The sequence below is a fragment of the Lycium ferocissimum genome, chromosome 8, assembly GCF_029784015.1.
Source record: "Lycium ferocissimum isolate CSIRO_LF1 chromosome 8, AGI_CSIRO_Lferr_CH_V1, whole genome shotgun sequence".
Classification (NCBI taxonomy): domain Eukaryota; kingdom Viridiplantae; phylum Streptophyta; class Magnoliopsida; order Solanales; family Solanaceae; genus Lycium; species Lycium ferocissimum.
Window position 1 is genome coordinate 47,502,456 of NC_081349.1, and position 22,990 is coordinate 47,525,445.

Here is a 22,990-nt window from a genome sequence, read left to right on the forward strand (position 1 = left end):
CAAATGGATTCCCGTAAATATTCAAGTATTTTTTTTCAATTTTTTTAAATCAAATTTCAACTTGTTGCACTAGAAGCTGGAGTTTGGTTTTTATATACGTTATATAGCCAATAATCATTGGTTTTTATTTTCGTATAAGAGGTTTTTTCTTTTTCTTCAAGTACAAGTACTTGGTATTAGAAATTACTGATCCGATTAATCCTAATTCACACGATAGAATGACGACTTTATTGCTCCTTACCAGAGAGGACTTTGTTTCTAGAGCTCAAATCTGAAACCTCAGATTAAGAAATGAATAACCTTACTATTCCACCACATTTTTTGGCAGTGAAACCTAAGAGGTTTAATTGCCTTACTATTAAGAGGAAAAGACTTTATTTATGGATTAAGCGAGATGGACAGAGTCGAAGTCCATGGATCACTAGCGGCTGAACTCGAAAGGGATTTACTATGAAGTTTGCTTTAGGAAATAAAAAGTTAAAGGTCATGTAAGGGCATGTTTAAAATCCAATTGCTGAGGTACATTTTGAGTTAACCCAGAAGAGGACAAAACCTTGTGGTCTCAAAAACTGGACCAAAACAGATAATATCTTGACAGTTGTATTTGACCGTTACAAGGAAAGAAGGATAACATTAATGTTGAATTTCTTTCGCTGAAAAATTATGTTGTATATAAAAATTCTTTTATTGTATATATGTAACTTGTATTTAAATATAATTTTTTAGCGTAATTTTTTTTTAATCAACATATTAGAATTTTTAGCTCCATCGCTAAGATTTTGATGTTTTTGCTTTCATCTCAAATTATACTCAACTAATTATCTTGTACTATTTTCTCTAAATTTGGTTAGACTAAGATGCTAAAATGCAAAATTGGTTAGAGCAAAACTGAGAAAGAAGAAATTAAAATGTGCAGCCATAGGGATTTCGTCAGGACCACGGTATATTGTGATTAGCTGGTATTCCACATTTGATATTTCATATGTAATATTCCTGAAGGATCACACCATATCATACGTGTGAGTGACAAGGATCTGAAGGATCATACCATATCATACGTGTGAGTGACAAGGATCTGACCCCATTATATGAATTGCATTCTTTGAGTAGCATTATTATATTCTCTATATATCTATATATGTAATTAATAATTATGTATTCATTGTTCGTATTTGCTGTTTCTGTGGGGACAAGTTGCATATTCTAAATTTTTAGTTATTCCATTCCTAGTTACAGGACCATAGTAATTATAATGCAATCACGTATGGGGGCGTGAACCATGAAGTCTAAGATGATTGTGAAAGATTGTGATAGAGTGATAAGTACTTCTTTATTCTTAATTATATGTCTCAGAGTTGAGTCCTGAATATGGAATAAACCATTATTAAAAAGCACTTTACCTCAATACCAATATCGAATACTGAGTAAAAAAAGAAAGATGGTTGTGAAAAGAAAAAAAAAAAATTCATAGAAACCAGCTAGTTAAGAAAAATTGGTCATTGAGCACTCGCATGTGTTGAAAAAACTAACATAAGAAAGAGATGTGTGGTGGGATTGATTGAATTCCTTTTTTTACTCTTAATCTGATATTTTTGGTGTGAGTCATGGAAATGGAAATCATTACTTTTTGCCTAAAAACTATATCTTTAATTTTTCGCCTAAAATATATTGATCGAACATGCAATATTAGAAAGTAATTCTAGATTAAAGGCAATTGAGCACCCACAGGCCACAATTTAAAAATCAGGATCTGCCACTAGGATCAACTTTTTACCACAACATAAATATTTTTACTACGTCAAGAGAACTCAATAATTTTCATCTATAAAAGCAAATATTCATGTTGGCCCTAGTCGTGTACTATAATTTTGGCGAAGGAAATTTAGATAAACCTTATTGCTCGAAAAAAAATTGAACCCCTCTTGTGTCCATCTACCTCAAACAACTCAGCAAATTACAAAAAATATCAGTGGTATGACATTAATTCCAAATAATAGAAGAATCTGGTTTTGTGTCATAACAAATTAACATGCATTAACAGATAGAATTTAATTTGTTGTGGTGGACAGAGACCTTGTTAGGCATTTCGAAACTGGACGATCATCTGGTATCGTGATTGATATATATTTTTGCAATTATTCTATATATTTATTGCAGATCCGTTGATTCTAAATCCTAAATGTTCATTGCTGAAGGATTTTTATATGATCTCTCATGATGTCAAATAATCAAGGAGTAATATGTCGATAATTCCTTAAATTTGTCAGTAAAATTTACTTAGACACTCGTACTACAGTATGTTTCAATTGAGCTGTACTTGAACAAATGATAAAGTATTTCGACGACACATATGGCTCAAATTTTGAGAAAGTGTTTGCTTGTGTTCTCACGCATCTATTACATAGTTAAGTTAATCATATAAAATACAACATTTCCTTTAATTATAAATAGCTTTAATTGGAACATTCCTGAGATTTTACGACTTATTGAGACTAACGTGTAACGGGCGTTTGACAACAAAAACATAAACTTTTCCAAAAATTGAGCCGGAAGTATCTAATAGGAACTCTTTATCACGTGTTTAAGTGTTCAATTGGAACGAACCGTAATATCGAGCGTCTAAATGAAATTTACTCAAAGTTTAAGAATTTATCAATATATCGTCAATGATTAAAGAATCTTTGGCTAATGATTGACTGCACAAATAATATCATCCATAACATACCCTTTTACTTTTGATATGCCACTTTTTCTCCCATACATCCTGTGATTTAAGGAAAAAAAAAAAAACTAACAAATAATTAAAGAGATAAGTTGGTCGACACGAGGATTGAGTTGGCATATTTGGCGTTTTTATTTTGTTATTGCTGAGATTCTTGTGCTTGATTTGGGATAAAATGTCAAAATTGGACTGCAATTGCACCTCCGTTTCGTACCTAACCCAATCCACTTGTTTCAAGACTCCCTTTTAATTTGCAGCTTGCATGTTTGATTTCATTGGTCCACTTAATTGCCTGTGATTTTGAGAACAATGGTTATTAGCTTATGGTTTTATTTTGCTCATAGGAATTCTTCGAGTTGCTATTCGTATATTCAGATTGGCCTATTCTTTATTATACTTCTATGAGAATAGACAAGAATGCATTATAGTTTATTGCATATTTCTGTTTTAAACGTGATTCACCCTCCTAATGCCTAGGCCTTATAAATGTCCATAAATTTTAATATTATGATTGATGTTCATAACTCTCAGTCTCTCACGCCTTCATAACCTCCTCCATGATGGCATGGTCTCAATATTTAATGTCATGTTTAAGATCATCTTGTTGTAACTTTTTATGTAACAGTGTAAATAGAGGCATGATGAGTGATATGTGAGATACTTGATGAAATAGAAAAACCCTCTCTTTCTCTCTACACATCCTTGTCCATTCTCTTTGTGTTATTGCTTCTTATCTTTTATTTTACAACAGTAAATTCTCTTTTTCTAGTTCGATTTAGAATTTAAGATTGTAAAATTGGTGATCAAGCAGTTAAAATTATTAGGTGCAAGATTGAATATACAGTTAGTAAAGCTAAAATCAGCTCACAATTAACAAAACGAGAGGAAGCACAACATTCATTCAAATTCCCATAACTCTAGAACAAGCTGAGGTGTACTCGAGATTTGAAGACAGCGGGGACACCATTTAACATAGACACTAGTATACTAGTCATGAACATTGAGGCATAATGTTGTGTCAGACTGATCATTAGTAGCGTGAGCAGTAGAGAAAATATAAGTATATAGGTTAAACATGGGTTCTAAGCTAAACACCTAAACTTTTAACACCGTTGAAGCATTTGAGCGTGATAGCTCAGTGGTGATCAAGGGCTTGCAAAATATACAAACTATTGCAGGTTCGATTCCCGTATATATCATTTGTGCTTGGTATTTTTCTAACCAAAATAGACAATTATCATGCCTTTGGAAAGGGACATCTGGGATTCAATCCGTCATCATGACGGAACAAGTGGCTTCAACCAATTCTCTAAGTCCCCTTTTGTTATTAGGATGTTATATTTTATTTCTATAATAGCATTTTACTTATAACGACATTCATTATTTAGGTACACTCTTTGTAAAATTACCTCTTTATAACAGTCATACATAATAGTTTGTAAGAAATATATTATGTATACAAAATATTAAAATATTTATGGTAATCATCATTAGTTTCATGCACACAGTAAATTTCAAGTACGAATAACTAAAAGAAAAAATATTATAGCTCAAATTCCATCTCATAACACCAATCAAGCAAAGGATGCTACCACTTATATATGGAGTTTGACGTAACACTTCTAATCCTTGAAACTTACACTGATGAAGAGATTATTGCACAAGTCATTGGAGTAGAGAACAAGAAACAGTGGATGCTGAAGGTGATAATGAAAGTGTTGATGAAGAGCCTCAACCTATTGCTACTTGGGGTGAGATAGAAGAGTCAACTGTTAATTAGCTCTTAGACATGAGTCGACGCTATCCATTTCTGCCCTCAGAAAAATCTCAATTTGGCTCTTTATAGGGCTACTTGAATCTGATTTGGAGATATTTTAATTATATTAGTGTACAATGAAATTTTATCGAATTTAAATTCATAAGAAATTGGGATTACATTTAAGATATATTAGTCCAAATAAATAAATTATGGACTAATATAATTGGGTTAGTTATTTATGTCCAATAAATACGGATTTAATGAAAAAGTCCAAATACGTTGGGCTAGCCCATTTAATTGGGCTACAAATGATGAGCCCACTTTTTCAAGCCCAAGATAACATCTTATTATATAGGCCCACTTTGGTGCCACATGTCAAATGACGTGGCACGCCAAGACAAACGAAGGAGCCAATAGGATCACGCCACATGTCAGAATGATGCAGCATGCTAGTCAAACCAAAGGCCAATGAAGATGTGCCGCATGTACAAGTGGCATGTTCTGACCAATCAAATATCGCCATGTCAGCTTAAATCTGATTGGCCGAAAGGAGTCCTTCCTTATCACAACTCCTCCATCCTACAACTATAAATAGGAGCCTCATAATTCAGAAAAGTGATTAGAATTCAGAACAAGAAGCCAGAGGGAGCTCGTGGATCAAACGCTATAAGTTTTCTACAAGCTGCAAGCAGTCAAGCACTCCTCTACAAGTTTCAATTATCCGAAGATCAAGAACGAAGGCAAATCAAATAGCAAGGCGTTCAAGATCAAAGTCAACGAAGGCAAATTAAATACCAAGGCGTTCAAGATCAAATTCACCTGTTCGTTAGAGAATTATTGTTCGTGGCGGTCATCAAATCAATTCAAGTCAAATCAAGATTACCAAATTCAAGATCAAGCTCAAAGGCCCTTGAATTCAAGTACAAGTCAAAATCAAATCCATTAAATTCAAGATCAAGCTCAAAAGCCCTTCAATTTATATTTGTAAAGAAGAATAAGAGGAATCATAGATATTGTAACACTCATATTTGAAATCAAATAATACGATTGTTGCGATAATTTTCTGTCTTGATTATTATTTTCTTGACGCGAATTTTATTGTCTACAAATTCTGGCACGCCCATTGGGACAATCTCTACCTCTCATCTCTTCCATTAGACGTTGAAGAACATCAAAATGACTCAAATGAAGAACAACCCAAATCTGATGCTATTCCGACTGCTCAACTTAAAAGTGGATTGGAAGTTGCCATAGAGATAATTGGACAAATCAAAAGGAGTAAAACTGGAATGCGAGGACAACAAGTGCTTCAAGTACCGTTCAAGCCAACTCATGTTTCTGGTTCATCTTCTCCAAAAGGAATGATATCCTTATCCTGCATGCTAGAAGAAGGGAATAATATTGCTGAGGTGCTTGAAAGAACTTTGGCTTAACTTAATCTACCGCAAGAACACCATTGCAAGTCGAACAACCCCTTTCTGCAAGAAGATGGTGATGCCCTAAACAATGGATATGCTCTAACTTCCTATCAAGTCACTCCCCAGTTCAAGCTCTATTCGAGTAGTGATCAATATCATTTTTCATCCTTCATGATGATAGTGCAGGCAATGATGATTGACGCATTCACTATAGAAGAACAACTTGCAAGTTTGACTAAGGCAGTTGAAGGCTTGACAAAGCACGTGCAACTTTCCAAGCTAACAAATAAGATGGAAAGTATGGTTGAGAGTGAATCAAGTCAAACAACTATAAAGCTTCCTGAATCAAGAGAAAGAAGAGTCTTCCGTAAAGCAAACAATAACGATCAAAGAGATCCAAGTTTCTACTGAAGGTTTGATTCTTGTTGACCAATTGAAGAACTTCATCATGGGGGCCATCAAAGATAAATCTGAGTCCTCATCCAAATCACCTCTCATATATGTAAAGCCCTATACACGAAGGATTGATAACTTGAAGATGCATGCTGGCTATCAACCTCGTAAGCTGCAACAATTTGATGGTAAAGGAAATCCCAAACAATATATAGCGCACTTCGTTGAGACTTGAAATAATGCTGGGACTTATGGTGATTATCTTGTTAAGCAGTTCGTTCGATCTCTCAAAGAAAATGCTTTTGATTTGTACACTGATCTTGAACCTGGTTCTATAGATAGTTGGAAGTAGCTAGAGCAAGAATTCCTCAATCATTTTTATAGCACAAGACGTATCGTTAGTATGATTGAACTTACAAGAGCCTGCCAACAAGAAGGTGAGCCAGTTATTAACTTCATCAATCGCTGGATGAGCTTGAGCCTCAACTGCAAAGATCGCCTTAGTGAAACTTCTAGCATTGAAATGTGCATTCAAGGCATGAATTGAGGTCTTCGCTACATCTTGCAAGGAATAAAGCCCAATACATTTGAAGAGCTGGCGACCCATGCACACGATATGGAATTGAGCATGGCTACAAGTGGAGATCAATGGTTGCCAGTCTTTGAGCCTCGCAAAGATGAAGATATAGAACAACTCCATAGTGGGGGTAAGTATGAATTTGAAGATGAAACTGAAAAGCCTTTGTATGTTACCATGCTCCTTGTTGCACGAGCCTAAACTGCAAGTTAAAATGCTCCTCATCGCACGAGCCTAAACTGCAAGTTGCAATGCTCCTCATCATACGAGTCTAAAATGCAAAGTACAATGCTCCTCGACGCACAAGCCTAAACTGCAAATTATAATGCTCCTTGATACACGAGCTCCTTGTCACGAAGCTCTTCAAATTTGAGCTATATCTTCAAGTCACAAAGCTCATCAAATTATGAGCTAAATCTTGAAATCGCGAAGCTCCTCAAGTTCAAGCTAAATCTCAAGTGGCAAAGCTCTTTAAATTTGAGCTAAATCTCACGTCGCAAAGCTCTTCAAGTTCGAGTTAAATCTTTAAGACACGAAGCTCATCAAATTAGGAGCCAAATGTAAAACACTCCTTGACGTACGAGTATAAACTTCATGTTACTCATGGCTTGAAAGGGTATAAACTATGCACATCAAATTCGAATCACCAAGCTCATCAAATTCGAGCTAAATCTTGAAATTGCGAAGCTCCTCAAATTTGAGCTAAATCTTCAAGTTGCAAAGCTTTTCAAGTCGAGCTAAACTTTCAAGTTAAAACACTCCTTGACGTACGAGTATAAACTTCATGTTACTCATGGCTTGCAAGGGTATAAACTATGCACAGCTCAAAACAAAATAATATATACTGGGTTGAAAATCCCGCAAGAGGCGGTCTTCACCGAGGCACATGCAGATCATATTTACAAGCGTTCTTTCATTGAAATTTGAACCTTCACCAAATATTGACGGTTCGATGGGGGAAAAACTCCATGGCTAATGGGTTTCTCCGATGGGATGACTGTAATCTCTTAGCAAGTTGCCAAATCAGCAAGTTAAAGTCCTCAAATCAGCAAGTTCGAGTCCTCAATCTGCCGGTTTTCAAGTTGAAGTCCTCAAATCCGCCAACTCTTCAAGATAAAGTCCAAAGCCACAACATCTGCGAATTGTTGTCTTCTTTTCTACTCGACGTACTCTAAGTTGAAGTCTTTCAAATTGTAATATTCAAAGTCCTTCAAGTTGTCAAATCCTCCAAGTCTGCAAATTGTAGTCTTTCTATCCGCTCAACTTCTGTCGATATGAATATTTGGCACTGTAGATTTTTCCTTTGATACTCCGTCGATATGGACATTTGGTGTCGCAGATTTGTCTTTTGATAATCCGTCGATAAAGGCATTCCTTCGCTAAGGGCACTCCGTCGATATGGACATTTGGTGTCGCGGATTTGTCTTTTGATATTCCGTCAATAAAGGCATTCCTTCGCCAAGGGCACTCCATCGATAAGGGCATTCCGTCGATAAGGACACTCTGTTGATAAGAGCATTCTGTCGATATGAACATTCTGTCGATAAGGGCATTCCATCATTAAGCATTCTGTCGATATGGAATTCCGTCGATAAGGGCACTTTGTGGCATTCCATCGATAAGGGCATTCCGTCGATTTGGGCAAACCATTGATTGATAAGGATATTCTTTCCATATGGGCATTCCATCTATATGGATATCACGTCATTATGATTCAAGAACAGATCCACTGCCTACAAAAAAAAAAAAAAAAAAGGCAACATAAATTGCAAAAAAAAAAAAAAAAAAAAGGGAAAAAAAAAGAGAAAAGGAGAAAATCACCTTCGTGTTTGTGCTTCCTGAACGACAAAGCTCGAACTGGAACGGAGTTGAAGATGCCACTGGTTGATGCTGTTGGAAATATTAACAATATTAATCAGTAAAACAAGCACAAAGATAGAATTAACTTATCGGATTAACGCTGCGTCGTGGCAAGCCACTGCCTTGAAAGCGATTTCGGACCGACTACGGTACAAATCGTTTAGCCCGGTCGTCCCCAAGGTTCCACAACACTTCCAAACACTTGCACTAGTGGCTGAAAGTTTGGAGTTTGCATAAATACAATTGCCTAGAAATTGAAAGGAAAATAAGAGAACTTTTAAGAAAAAGAAAAGATGATTTTTCTATGTGTCTTATGTTGACTACTGACACAACTTATAATAGGATATGCCAAAAGCTGTTACAAAGAGAAGACTTAGAGGAGATTAATGAACATTAATAGAATTAATGGAATTAAAGGATCATTATTCCATATGTTACAAAATTCATTTGGTAGAATTAATGGATCATTATTCCATATGTTACAGAATTCACTTGGAAGGAATGAATATGTACATATTCTTGTAACGTATCTATATTCTTTGCATTAAACAAAAGCACAAAAGGTAGGATTAGTTTCATCAATCTCCCACTAATGCAAAGATAAATAGTAAGAACAAATTTTGGGCAAAAGGAAGGAACATGTACTTTAGTGTCCGTGAACACCTAATTTTTGACCAAACCTAAGACGTTACACTATATGTATATATATGCGTGCGTGTTTTCTTTTAATTCAGGTCTTAATAAATAAACTAGTAATTTTAGTACTCTTCTTAGTTATATTTTATTTAAATTTTTTAAATTTTTATTAAAGTCTAAAATTGTAGCTAATATTTTTCGTCATTATATTTTATTAATTAAAAAAAAACGAAAAAAAAAGATAAAATCAAAAAGACAAGAAAAAGTGTAGTAGTCAAAAAACAAATCCATGCATTTATTACCCTATCTTCCCTTTGAAAAATACTACCCAACCAATCCCTTATTTCCCTCCCTACAGATTTTAGACTCCTCTATTTTCCTATTTTCACACTACACATTCCACATGCTTCACTCTTTTCCCTTACTATAAATAGACACACAAAACACAAACAAGAGCACACAGACAGAGAGCAAGAGAATACACAGAGCTATTGTCCAAAACGCCATTTCTCATTTTTAAACCACCATAAACAGACTCATCTTTTACATTTTTTTTCCACCATTTTCCTCCATTAATGTTCCATCACTGACACATCATAACAACCACCATCATTCAAGCCTGAAAGTAGCGGTAAAGCCAGCTGCCAATACCATATAAACCTCACTGAATCACCCATTAAAACCCAACAAAAAATCTGAATCCGTTTCATCACTTTGGTCGAGTTCACAGAGGTGCCGTCGTCGGATTTCGAGGTCGAGTTCGCTGTTGAGATTCTTGCGGTCCGATTCTTGATTGTTTACATCGTTCAAATCTTGTATTTTGCGGGGATTTCTCCATTTAATAGTGAAAAGCATCTTGAAAGGTTCACTCCATCACCTATCTAATTACTAGTAGAATTTTTCTTTTATTTAAGTTTCTTTCTTATTGTTTAGATATGCTCTTATTTGTTTATTTAGTTTCATGATCGTGGATAATGTTTGGTGATATTTGCTGCTTTCTTTTTATTATTTTTACATTTACTGGCTTAACATTTGACTAATAATAGCTCATAGTTATTGTAGGATAAAAGATATAGTTGTCTCTACTGATATGCATGTGTATATGCATGTGTTTGATTTCCATGAAGGTCAATTTTCTTAACTTTTTCTTTGATATCATTTAGTATAATTTTCTTTAGTTAGTTTAATAAGTAGACTATCAAATTAATTCTTCCGTGTTGAAATGCCTTTTATGCTTTATCTTTGATAGTTATTAGTTAGTTTAGAGCAACATGTTTGTCCGTTTCTGCTATTTTTTTTTTAATTAGTTTCTTTAATAAATTTAGAAGGAAATGGGTCCAACACTTCGCTAAAATTTAATCACCACTGTTTAAGTTAAAATTTGAATTCAGATTGGTGCAAATATATAACCTTTTAGATCTATTTCACTAAATTTTCCTACGTTTTATTTTAAGAAGTGAACATCATAGTTAAAAGTTGTTTCATAGTATTAAATGTTGAATAATGGTTATTGGCTACATTTTTAAATCTTTTCTATAATATTTGTTAGTTGGTAATTTTTGAGTTAAAAGAAACAGATGCTTGTGTAGATAAAAGTTATTTTTGGGGTTAAGTTTACTTGAGAAATAAACATGTAGTAGGACATACCATGCTTACAAGTCAGCATTTTCTTTATGACGATCTTTGCTATTGGATTTGATCATGTTCTGCTTCAGGTGATAATATTGAGTCGTTTTGCTGTAAAGCTTCCACTTATTTTTGAATAATTTGGACATGTTCAATTAGACTTTGAGCCAAAACAAAGGTTTATGGCCCCATTAATTATTTGTGAGATGAGCGATAGGGGGCGCGGATTTATTTCAAACCCCGTTGACGGAAGAAAGAGATCGTTAGCATTTCAAGGCTCGTAAGTACATTTTATCCAAGAGTAACCTAAGCCAAATATTAGTCAATAAAAGCGACCGTGCTAGAACCGCGGGACTTGGGGGTGCCTCATACCTTCCTCCCGGTCAATAGAATTCCTTACCCATTCTTTTGTTTTTGTGGACCAATAAAAATAGAGTCATTTCCTTTTGATTGGGGATTCATAAGGTGACTTGGAACACTAAACTCAATTCCAAGTGGCGACTCTGAATAAATAAATAATCCCTTTTCAAAACCGTCACTTCAATTGGAAAAACCCTTAAAATCATAAGATCCTTATCGGAGGTGAAAAAGGGGTGTGACAGGGTCAATATATTTCAATTTGAATTGACACGTAGTGAAGTAAGGCAACAACTAGTATCCACAAAGTGAAGTACTCTTGAACTGAATGGATATAAGTTGAGACCCCCACAACACATACGATATCCTTCATTTTATGCTAACTCCGCGATACTAACAAAGTGCGTTTATGGTCATGCACACACCTTGCGTCTTATGAGTGCTCTAGAAAGATGGCCCAAGTCTTTCATAAAAGGCGACCACACTTTTACACTCACGTAAGTGATTCCATCAAGTCTATCTCAAATAGACCACCTTAAGGTTATGGAATCATTAAGAGCAGAATAAGCTCAACCTTCTCATATCTCAATAGCACCACCACAATGGGTTATGGAAACATTAAGAGCAAAACTCAAGTAAATCCATCAAGTGCGTCTCCAACGCACCCCACAACGGGCTATGGATTAAGAGTAAAACTCAACCTTACAAAATACTACCACACGCAATAGGGATAAGATATGTAGTGTATATTGACGGCCTATATGGCCTCATTTGACCACAAACGGGTATCCACCATATTACCTCAATCCACGGGCTTTAGCCCTATCCCTTTCGACGTTTCAAGAATTATTCTCTTTGCAATTTTTTTTTTATTAAAGGATCCGCCAAATTTCTCTCGGACAAATTCCAAGCTTCAACAATTTCTTGACAACATCATGTCTAACGCAAATGTATCTTTTTCGTTTCCAATCACACACTACTCTTAGCAATTTCAATTGCCTCCTTTGAGTCATAATATAAAGAATTTGGGTTAGCTTTTCCCCACAATGGCACATCTGTCAATATTGGAGCTAAAACTCATCATATACAAATAATAACATGTGAGTTTTTCCAAGACTAATATATGCACTTGTAACACTTTTTTGTTATTATTTTAAAAGCAATTCTGAAAAATACAAATTACAATTTTCATGATGAATATTTTTTTTTTCATTTCATTAATCCCCACTATTTTGAGAATTTAATAAAATATCATGCTTATGAAAATGTATCACATATTAATAAAGAAGTTTTAGGTAAAAGACAATTTTACCTTTTCATCTCTTAAGTTTGATAGGTAGAAAAATAATATATACCTTTTCAACTCACAACAGGGCTAGAGAAATTCTATCTTGATATTCGCCGATTCTTCAGCTCTTTATCACCTTGACATCCACAAAGAGATGTAATATATATTACCACCTCAACTAACAGTTTTCTTGAAATCAGTCAAGTCCGAATGCCTTTGGTTCAACCCATTCTGTTTTTCTATAGTGACAGTTTTTAAAGGCCTTTTGTTATGTTTTGCTTCCACACAAACTGAACACTTAGAAAACTCATCAATATATATTCATCAAATGAATTAAATTTATTTTCTAAATCTTTTAATAGAAGCAATATTAACAATAACCTAACCTGCCACAAATCAGTAGGCTCAGTAATATACGCAGAATTGAGAGTTATTTCATTATTAATGATCTCTTAAAGTCTATAGAAATTCACAATTTTTAGCTATCAAAAATAAGGTCACCAACCTTAAGATAATATTTAAATGTAAATATCATTTATTTACACGGTCAAAAAATTGTATAACAACTTTCAAGTGTATATATGATCCTCACAATTTAAATAATTCATATCATTTCACTACTTGAAATTAAACTGCACATGATCTTACAGGCAACATATATATTTACGTTAAAAAAAAAATATGATGAGATCGCAAATCATCACAAGCATATGATATATGTTAGTCCAACACTTAGAATACATTTTAAGATCATCAAAAAAATGATATCTACCTTAATCACTTGTGTCACTAGTTTTTACAAGAATCACAAGGGTAGATTCATAAATAAATAAGAGTGGAGTTGTAAGAAAATAGAACCCGATTTTTGCCACTTTCTTTTCTTGCACTTTGAAATTGTCTTTGTCTTTCCATTGAAATATGACAATTTCCATTCCCAACGAAGATTATTATTGTCTCGGGTTCGTGACCGTTCAAATCGCAAATAGCTAACCTCGCTGCCCGTCATTTCTGTTAATATTATAATGAGCATGCCTCCAAAAGTTATTTGACGAAGATAACTGCACAACTTATCATACTCAAATAAAACCTTCACTCCTCTTTTTTTTGTTCTTTTCCCAATACGAGTTTAAGAAGAACTTTCTCTTTTCAAGAACTTGAGTAGTTCTTGAATCATCAACATTAATAAATCATTCTTCTTCTTCAACTTGGGTGACACAAAATAAACTTTGTTAGCACAAATTTGCTTAGCAACACAAGAGCCTAACACTCAATCTCTTACATTAGCCACAAGATTTACTTAATAAATGACCATAATAATTATGTATATTATCCGCTTTGTCAAAATTATTTTACTTATCTGGATTATCATTTCTTCGAATCTTTTTCTACATTAAAGGATACGGTGACTTCTTTTGCCCCAGACAAAATAATCACATTGAAATTTTAGCTATTAGCAGTGGAGATGCACTCTTGACATACAAACAAAAATAAAAACAAAATTCTAACGAAGTGTGAAAATTAATTACTGAAAGTAATTTATACTTTTTAGATATCCTCACGTATCTAATGTCATAATGAAAAGTCATTTATCGTCTCAGTCACCAATCCATCAGACTCATGTATCAACTCTATTTTTTCACATGTAAACTATACCATGACCCATCCACATTAGAGCCAACTCAAAATCTAGCACGGAGCTTGTGAACTAGGAGCAACTTTTGTTATTAGTTTTTCCACAAAAGAATCACAATTTACTATAACAAAGAAAGTGAAAACTTAGTATTTGGCATCTATCCTTGCATCCCTGCGTTAATACATACATACATACATATATAAATATATATATATATATATATATATATAAATATATATATATATATATATATATATATATGTATGTATCTTTTTTTTCCCCCAATCTCCACTATTTCTAAAATTGAATAAAGTTTTATTAACTTATGGGGAAGTTAAAATACAATAGACTCATAAATAAGTTATAAGGAAACACCAAAAATCACCCAACCAAGAGACGAAAATAATTTCAAATGAACATGAATAATTTCTCTTTCCGTTGGGATCCAATTCTTCAAATTAAGACACTATCACAAGGAATTCAATCCAATACGTTTTTTTTTTCATGACTAAATTCTTAGACAAGAAATAAAAGTATTTTATCTTTCATTACCGAAATATGTATAAAATTATTTTACCTCTGCATATGATACTGATTCATATTGTATAAAATAAATCGCTTTCAAATTGTTGGAAATATTAACAATATTAATCAGTAAAACAAGCACAAGGATAGAATCAACTTATAGGATTAACGCTGCGTCCTGGCAAGTGACGAAGTTAATTTGTATAAGGTTTTATGCTCGTACTTTGCCAAATTCTAGTAGAGTTTATGATATCATCCCACAGAGATTGGAACCACCTATGCTACAGATTTGTAATATCTTTACTACTATCTGAGAGAATCAAACTGATGAAGGGTGAGTTTTTTTTTTTTTTTAAATGAAAGTTACTTGGATTAAAAACAAAATACTTCCGGTGCAAATGTATTTAGTAAGTCTTTGGGAATCATTGAATTCACTTGATCTATTATTATTATAAAATCTCAGTTTCTACATGCATTTCTCTAAAGAATAATTTCTTATTGCTAATACAATTATATTTTCACACTAAGAAACAAATAATTAATTAAAACTCCGTGAGGTTATGTTAATTAATTGGTTTAAAACTAGTGATGATTAAACGAAAATATTCGCTTGCCTGAATTGTGCTAAAAATAGTAAAAACTTCCTGAGAATATTTTTACTTTGAACCAATAATTTTTTCTACAACAATTCCTCCGTGAGAATTAAAATCGAGGCAAGCAAGATTATGAGCTTGGAATAATATGTTAATAAAAATTACTATCACTCTACCATTTTATTCATCTGTTATATATATTAATTTTGCTCCGTGAGAATTACAAAATTAATATAATTATAACTTAGAAATTGTTATAAATATTATTATAATATTGTGATGTCTATCTTTAGGAGGAATTTTAGGGTTTGTTAGGGTTTTGTGACTTTGGCACCAAGTCAATTTTCTCCTATAAATAGAGAGGTTCTCTTCATTGTACTTGATTCCTCATAAGAAATAAGAACTCACTTCTCTCTTGTTATTGTTTCATAACACGTTATCAGCATGAGTCTCTGCCTTGAACACTCACTTTGAAAAGATCTGAGGTAAGGAAAATTAACGTTTCTTTTCGAAAGATGTATATATTACTTAGCCAGAGGAGTGGTATCCCTTTGGCGATATGGTTTTCTTTCAATTAGCAAAATAAGAAAGAAGTGCATATGATTCCATTATGATAAAAGGTTAGTATTTTCTTGATATTTATGTCTTTGTTAATAACGGTATCGATTTAGTTTATGGATCTGAGGAACGACTTAACTGACTCATTTGGCAGTTCATGCCTCATATTTGTTCCAGAAGAACAATATTACGAAAATGGATGATGATTAATTCCATATCCCATTAATGGCTGAGAATGAGAATTTGTAAGAAATATATGATCTCTAGAAGTGATAATATTTTTGAAGTTTCATTTTGACTAAATCCATTGATGTCTATAATCACCAGAAGTGATTATATTTCACGTGCTTCAACATAACTAAGTTAATCAACCACCAGAAGTGGTAATATTATTACAATTGAAGATATGTTAGAGAAAAAATTCTCTACGTTATATGAATACCTCGATTTGCTCCTGTAGTAGCAATATCTTAAAAGAGGTTCTAAGCCAAATACAGATCCATTCCCTGAAGTGAATGTGAAGATATTTAGTAAGTAAATATTATAAATACATATGTACTTATGGTTGTGAAAATATCACGCCTCACCTCTAGAAGAGGTAGAATACTTTAATCTTGAAGTAGTGAACATTAAAATTTACTCCCGAAGAGGTAAACTTTAAAATTACTCCTGAAGAAGTAAACTTTGAATTTTACTCCTGAAATGATAAGAGTATGAGATTTACTCCCGAAGTAGGAGTGTTCTTTATTAAATAAAGTTCTGATCTATTCCTATTTTTATTAAATTCATTAAATTTATTTAACATCCCAATGATGTCAAAACTACGTTTACCCCAGATGTTAATGTCACAATTAATAGCGTGAAAATTTATGCTAGAGACACTGCCTATATGCATATGCCTTTTCTTTTTGACTTGCACCAATTACTCTAAGGTAGTAGACATTTACAGATAATTAAAGCATGAACCCATGATTTCCCATTACACATCAATTTATACGGATTTCTTCATATCATTTTGTTGCGTCACATACATGAAAATAAATTGGCGATCCTGTTTCACTTATGGACGAGCCATTCTCATATTTTTAATTGTTACGTATTTTTGAATGCTATCAATAATTGCAGCAAAATTTTCAATGATGTCATAAGCTTCTATTAGGGGTATAGATTATATTCGTGTGTTGTGTTACAATAAATGTAAGAAGATATTGTAGCAACCATCATATAAGCAGCATCTATAGCCACTTGTATTGCAATCCATTCGGGTTTTACTCTATTTTTATTTTCAATTGATAGTAGTAATATTTATTATTTCTTTTATTTTTGCATGTAATTGCATTTGAAGGCTAAGCTATGGATAACTCTCAAAGTAAGTTTGGATTAAAATCCAATTATGAAGACATATGTTTGATTGATTCTGCTACCACACACACGATCTTCAAAGACAAGAAATATTTTTCTCATTTACTTATGGGTAAGGCAAATGTTAATACCATTTCTGGTAGTACTAATTTGATTGAAGGCTCCGGAAGAGCCGCCATAATTTTGCCTAAGGGAACAAAACTCATTATAAAGGATGCCATGTTCTCTCCTAAGACCAGAAGGAACTTATTAAGTTTTAAAGATATCCGTCAAAATGGATACCATATTAAAACAATGGATGAGATGAATCTTGAATATATTGGTATCACCAAGGATGTCTCTGGCCAGAAAGTTGTTATAGAAAAGTTTCCTGCTTTGTCTTCTGGCTTATATTGGACAAAAATTGGTGTAATTGAGGCACACTCTGTCGTAAACCAGAAGTTTACTGACTCCAATACGTTTGTACTTTGGCATGATCGATTGGGACACCCTGGATCTATAATGATGAGACGAATTATAGAAAATTCAAATGGGCATCCATTAAAGAACCTGAATATTCTTTTAAACAATGAATTTTCTTGCCCTTCTTGTTATCAAGGCAAGTTAATTATTAGGCCATCACCTACAAAGGTTGAGTTTGAATCCCCGAATTTTTGGAACGTATACATGGGGATATTTGTGGACCAATTCACCCCCTAGTGGGTCGTTTAGATATTTTATGGTCCTAATAGATGCTTCTTCTAGATGGTCTCATGTGTGCCTACTGTCATCTCGCAACCTGGCGTTTGCGAAATTATTGGCACAAATAATTCGATTACGGGCACAATTTTCTGATAATCCGATAAAGTCTATTCGCCTTGATAATGCTGTAGAGTTTTCATCCCAAACATTTAATGATTATTGTTTATCAATTGGGATAAGAGTTTGAACATCCTGTAGCTCATGTTCACACTCAAAATGGCCTTGCAGAGTCATTAATTAAACGTTTGCTGATTGATTGCAAGACCATTACTCATGAAAACGAGGTTGCCCACGTACTGTTTGGGGTCACGCTATTTTGCATGCACGCAACACTTGTTCGTCTCGGGCATCGACAAACTATCATAAATTTTCTCCGTTGCAATTGGTTTTGGGTCAAAAACCTAATATATTCCATCTAAGAATTTTTGGATGTGCCGTATATGTGACTGTAGCACCACCATATCGCACCAAGATGGGTCCCCAAAGAAGATTAGGAATATATGTTGGGTTTGAATCGCCCTCCATTATTCGCTACCTTGAACCATTAGCCGGAGATTTGTTCACTGCTCGATTTGTAGATTGTCAATTTGATGAGACAATTTTCCCAAAATTAGGGGGAGAGAATAATGAAATGAAAAGGGAAATTTTGTGGAATAATTCATCATTGTCTCATCTTGATCCACGTGCTTCTATTTGTGAGCAAGAGGTTCAAAAGATTATTCACTTGCAGAAAATAGCAAATCAAATGCCAGACGCATTTACAGATTTGAAAAGGATTACCAAATCACATATCCCTGCAGAGAATGTCCCAATTCGGATTGATGTCCCTGTAGGACCATCTACTAGTGTCATAGCAAACGAGTCCAAGGCACGCCAGAAGCGTGGTAGACCATTGGGTTCTAAGGATCGAAATCCTAGAAAAAGAAAAATAAATGGTCAAGATGACACTACAAAAGAACCTCATAAAGAAATTCAAGATTTGAACAATACTGATATTCTTGAAGAAATCAATGAGCCTGAGACTCAAGAAAATGAGGAAATATCAATTAATCCAATTAATGTTGGGACTAATTTGAATCGATTGGAAATAAATGTGGATTATGTCTTTGCCTATAATGTTGCAACAAGAATTATGCAAGATAGTGAGGATCTTGAACCCCAATCTGTTAAAGAATGTCGAGAAAGATGTGATTGGCCAAAGTGAAAAGAGACAATTCAATCAGAGTTAAACTCACTTACCAAAAGGGAAGTTTTTGGAGTTGTAGTCCAAACACCTAATGGAATTAAACCTATTGGTTATAAATGGGTATTTGTGCGAAAAAGAAATGAGAAAAATGAGATACAAAGATATAAGGCACGCCTTGTTGCACAAGGATTTTCACAAAGGCCTGGTGTTGATTATGAAGAGACATACTCCCCTGTTATGGATGCAATAACGTTACGTTATCTCATTAGTTTCGCTGTCCATGAGAGACTTGAGATGCATTTGATGAATGTGGTTACAGCCTATCTATATGGATTACTTGAAAATGAAATATACATGAAAATCCCTGAAGGATTTAAGATGCCTGAAGCATGTAGTTCAAAGTCTCGGGAAATGTATTCAATCAGATTACAAAGATCATTGTATGGTTTGAAGCAATCCGGGCGCATGTGGTATAACCGCCTTAGTGAATATTTGTTGAAGGAAGGCTATACAAATGATGCAATTTGCCCATGTGTTTTTATAAAGAAAGTAATATCGGAGTTTAAGTAATATCGGAGTTTGTTGTACTTCTTTGTATATGTTGACGACATAAACCTTATTGGAACTCCTGCAGAGCTTAAAAAGGCAATTGATTATTTAAAGAAGGAATTTGAGATGAAAGATCTTGGAAAGACAAAATTATGCCTTGGTTTGCAAATTGAACATTTGACAAATGACATTTTTGTCTATCAATCTGCCTATACAGAGAAAGTGTTGAAATGATTTTATATGGATGAAACACATCCATTAAGTACTCCGATGGTTGTTCGATCACTTGATGTGAATAAAGATCCGTTCCGACCTCAAGAAAAGAATGAGGCAATTCTTGGTCCTGAAGTACCATATCTTAGTGAAATTGGTGCACTAATGTATGTTGCCAATACCACAAGGCCTGACATAGCATTTTCAGTTAATGTGTTAGCAAGATATAGTTGTGCTCTTACAAGGAGACACTGGAACGGAATTAAACACATATTGAGGTATCTAAAGGGGACTATCGATTTGGGCTTATTTTATTCTAGCAATTACAGTCCCGATCTTGTTGGTTATGCCGATGCAGGGTATTTATCTGACCCACACAAAGCTAGATCTCAAACCGGCTATGTATTTATTTTTGGGGGTCTTTGCCATATCTTGGCGATCTACAAACGATCTATTGTGGCTACCTCATCAAATCATCTTTGAGATAATAGCTATTCATGAAGCGAGCCGTGAAGTTGTGTGGCGAGGTCAATGATACATCTCATTCGAGAAAAGTGTGGTTTGAAATGTGATAAAATACCCACAATCTTATATGAAGATAATGCGGCATGCATTGCCCAATTGAAGGGAGGATTCATGAAAGGAGATAGGACAAAGCACATTTCACCAAAGTTGTTCTTCACACACGAGCTCCAAAAGAATGGTGATATCAACGTGCAACAGATTCGTTCAAGTGATAATATGGCTGATTTGTTCACCAAGTCTCTACCAACCGCAACTTTCGAGAAGATGGTGCACAAGATTGGAATGCGAAGACTCAAATATTTGGACTGAAGTTCTCATCAGGGGGAGTTAATATATGTTGTACTCTTTTTTCCATACAAGGTTTTGTCCCACTGGGTTTTTCTTGTAAAGTTTTTAATGAGGCAACCAAAATGTATATTATTAGAAATATGTACTCTTTTTCCTTCACTAGAATTTTTTTCCACTGGGTTTTTTCTAGTAAGGTTTTAATGAGGCATATTATCTATTGAAATAGACATCAAGGGGGAGTGTTATAAATATTATTATAATATTGTGATGTCTATCTTTAGGAGGAATTTTAGGGTTTGTTAGGGTTTTGTGACTTTGGCACCAAGTCGATTCTCTCCTATAAATAGAGAGGTTCTCTTCATTGTACTTGATCCCTCATAAGAAATAAGAACTCTCTTCTCTCTTGTTCTACAGATATTCTTGCTTTAGTTTATTGTTTCATAACAAAAATAAAATATACAGATGTGATAGCAATGAATATAAAACCATCATTCCAACACATTATGAAATGTAGATGAAAGGTGCAGGCCAAGAATGTAAACAACCGAAATCTATATATATAATAAAGCTGGGCAATAAGAGAGTGATGTGGTACCTCTCTTAGGCCAGGATTAATATTTATCTTTTTTCTCAATTTTTTGAGATTTCCCCCCTTCTTTTGGTCTTAAAATTCTGCAAAAAACTATTAAAAATACCTTATTCATCTCTCCCCTCATTATTACTACAATTAATCACTTTTCCTTAAGTTCTTCCTTCCTTCTATACACAGCCGTTTTCTTCTTCCTATTATAGAGTGATTTTCTTCTCAATTAGTCTGATTTAATTTCTTCCCAAAAATCACATCCCACAATCTCTTAATTACACCTCTACCCAATACTTCACGTCCCCCAAATTCTGTTTTCTCTCATTTTTTTCCTTTTTTATTGTTTTCATACATTTACTATATTTAACATCCACATATTTTTATTGCATTAATAAGGTCCAATCTACCATTTTCCCCTAATTAAGTCATATCAGCCGTTTGTTTTCTTTTGCTTTCTCTAATAAAGTGATCATTTGTAACGTTTTTTTAATTTTTAATGAATAGAGCATAAGGATTTGTCTACTATTTAAGTTGGAAAGAAGAAGATTGCAGCAATCTTTCAGTTCCAGTTTGTTCATCCTATTAAATTATTGCATGATGGAGTAGTATTATGTTCTTTTGTTCTTCCAACGATTTGAGGGAGTACTATCAAGTATTTATTTTCTCTGCTAGATTTTTTTACATTATTGTTTTGTTTTTAATATTAGTTTGATTTGTTTTATTATTGATCTATCAGTTAAATTTTTGTGCTTTTGCGAATTTTACATTGTTGTATTTTTTTTCGTTTCACTACTCTAGCAAAAGTCTATGAATTACGATTTAATTAAATATGTTTCGATTTCTTCTACCATTTATCGAAAATAATCTCATGTACCAATTCTTTTTTTTCTTATTTTTTGTTCGTTTTTAGGATGAAGACCTCAAGGAGCTTCGTTGTCTTGCGGAGAATCAACTGCAAGAGTAAAAAAAATTTGAAAGACAGAAGAGACAAGGCAGTTCTTGATGTAATGTTGTAATCACAAAAAAGTTACAAAAGAAATTCCTAATCTATTGTATTCTTTGTAATTTATGTACAAAAGCTGAAGAATAATTTTATCTTTAAGATATCCGATTCCCTATCTTTGCTTTTCTTAATTATTTTCTAAATATCCAAAGATAGGAGTCAACAGAGAAAATAACGAAGAAGGAAGACAAAATGTGGAGTTGTAGAAATGAAAGGCGGTAAAATCTGCTTATTTCTACCCCTTAAATTGTAGTAGTTATTCTTTTTTCGAAAAACTTCATCACTCTTTAAACAACTACAATCATTTTATTTACACTTACGCCTTTTAATTTGATAGTACGTACATTTTGCTGAAATAAGCTATTCTATTGTATGCATATGCGTAAGAAATTTATTCTATTCTATCTCGAGTAAATTTATAACAGTAGCACTTGCACATAAAAGAATTTGATATTTTTCTGAAAAATGAGCATGTGCGGAATTAAGAAGGAAAAATGAAACACTCTTAGAAAAAAAGAAAAGGAAAGGACATAATAAATATAGAAGAGATTCTTACGATTTAATTCAGTGAATTTGGGTAATATTTATTCGATTT

The 22,990-nt window shown here is 33.6% G+C and overlaps 1 long non-coding RNA gene across 1 annotated transcript; it reads left to right on the forward strand.

Moving 5' to 3' along the window:
* The first annotated feature begins 9,380 nt into the window (after positions 1 to 9,380).
* Positions 9,381 to 22,510, forward strand: LOC132067018 (uncharacterized). The gene is made up of 2 exons (XR_009416986.1): positions 9,381 to 10,228; positions 22,303 to 22,510. It is a non-coding gene; the product is annotated as an uncharacterized LOC132067018 (long non-coding RNA).
* Positions 22,511 to 22,990: the final 480 nt, after the last annotated feature.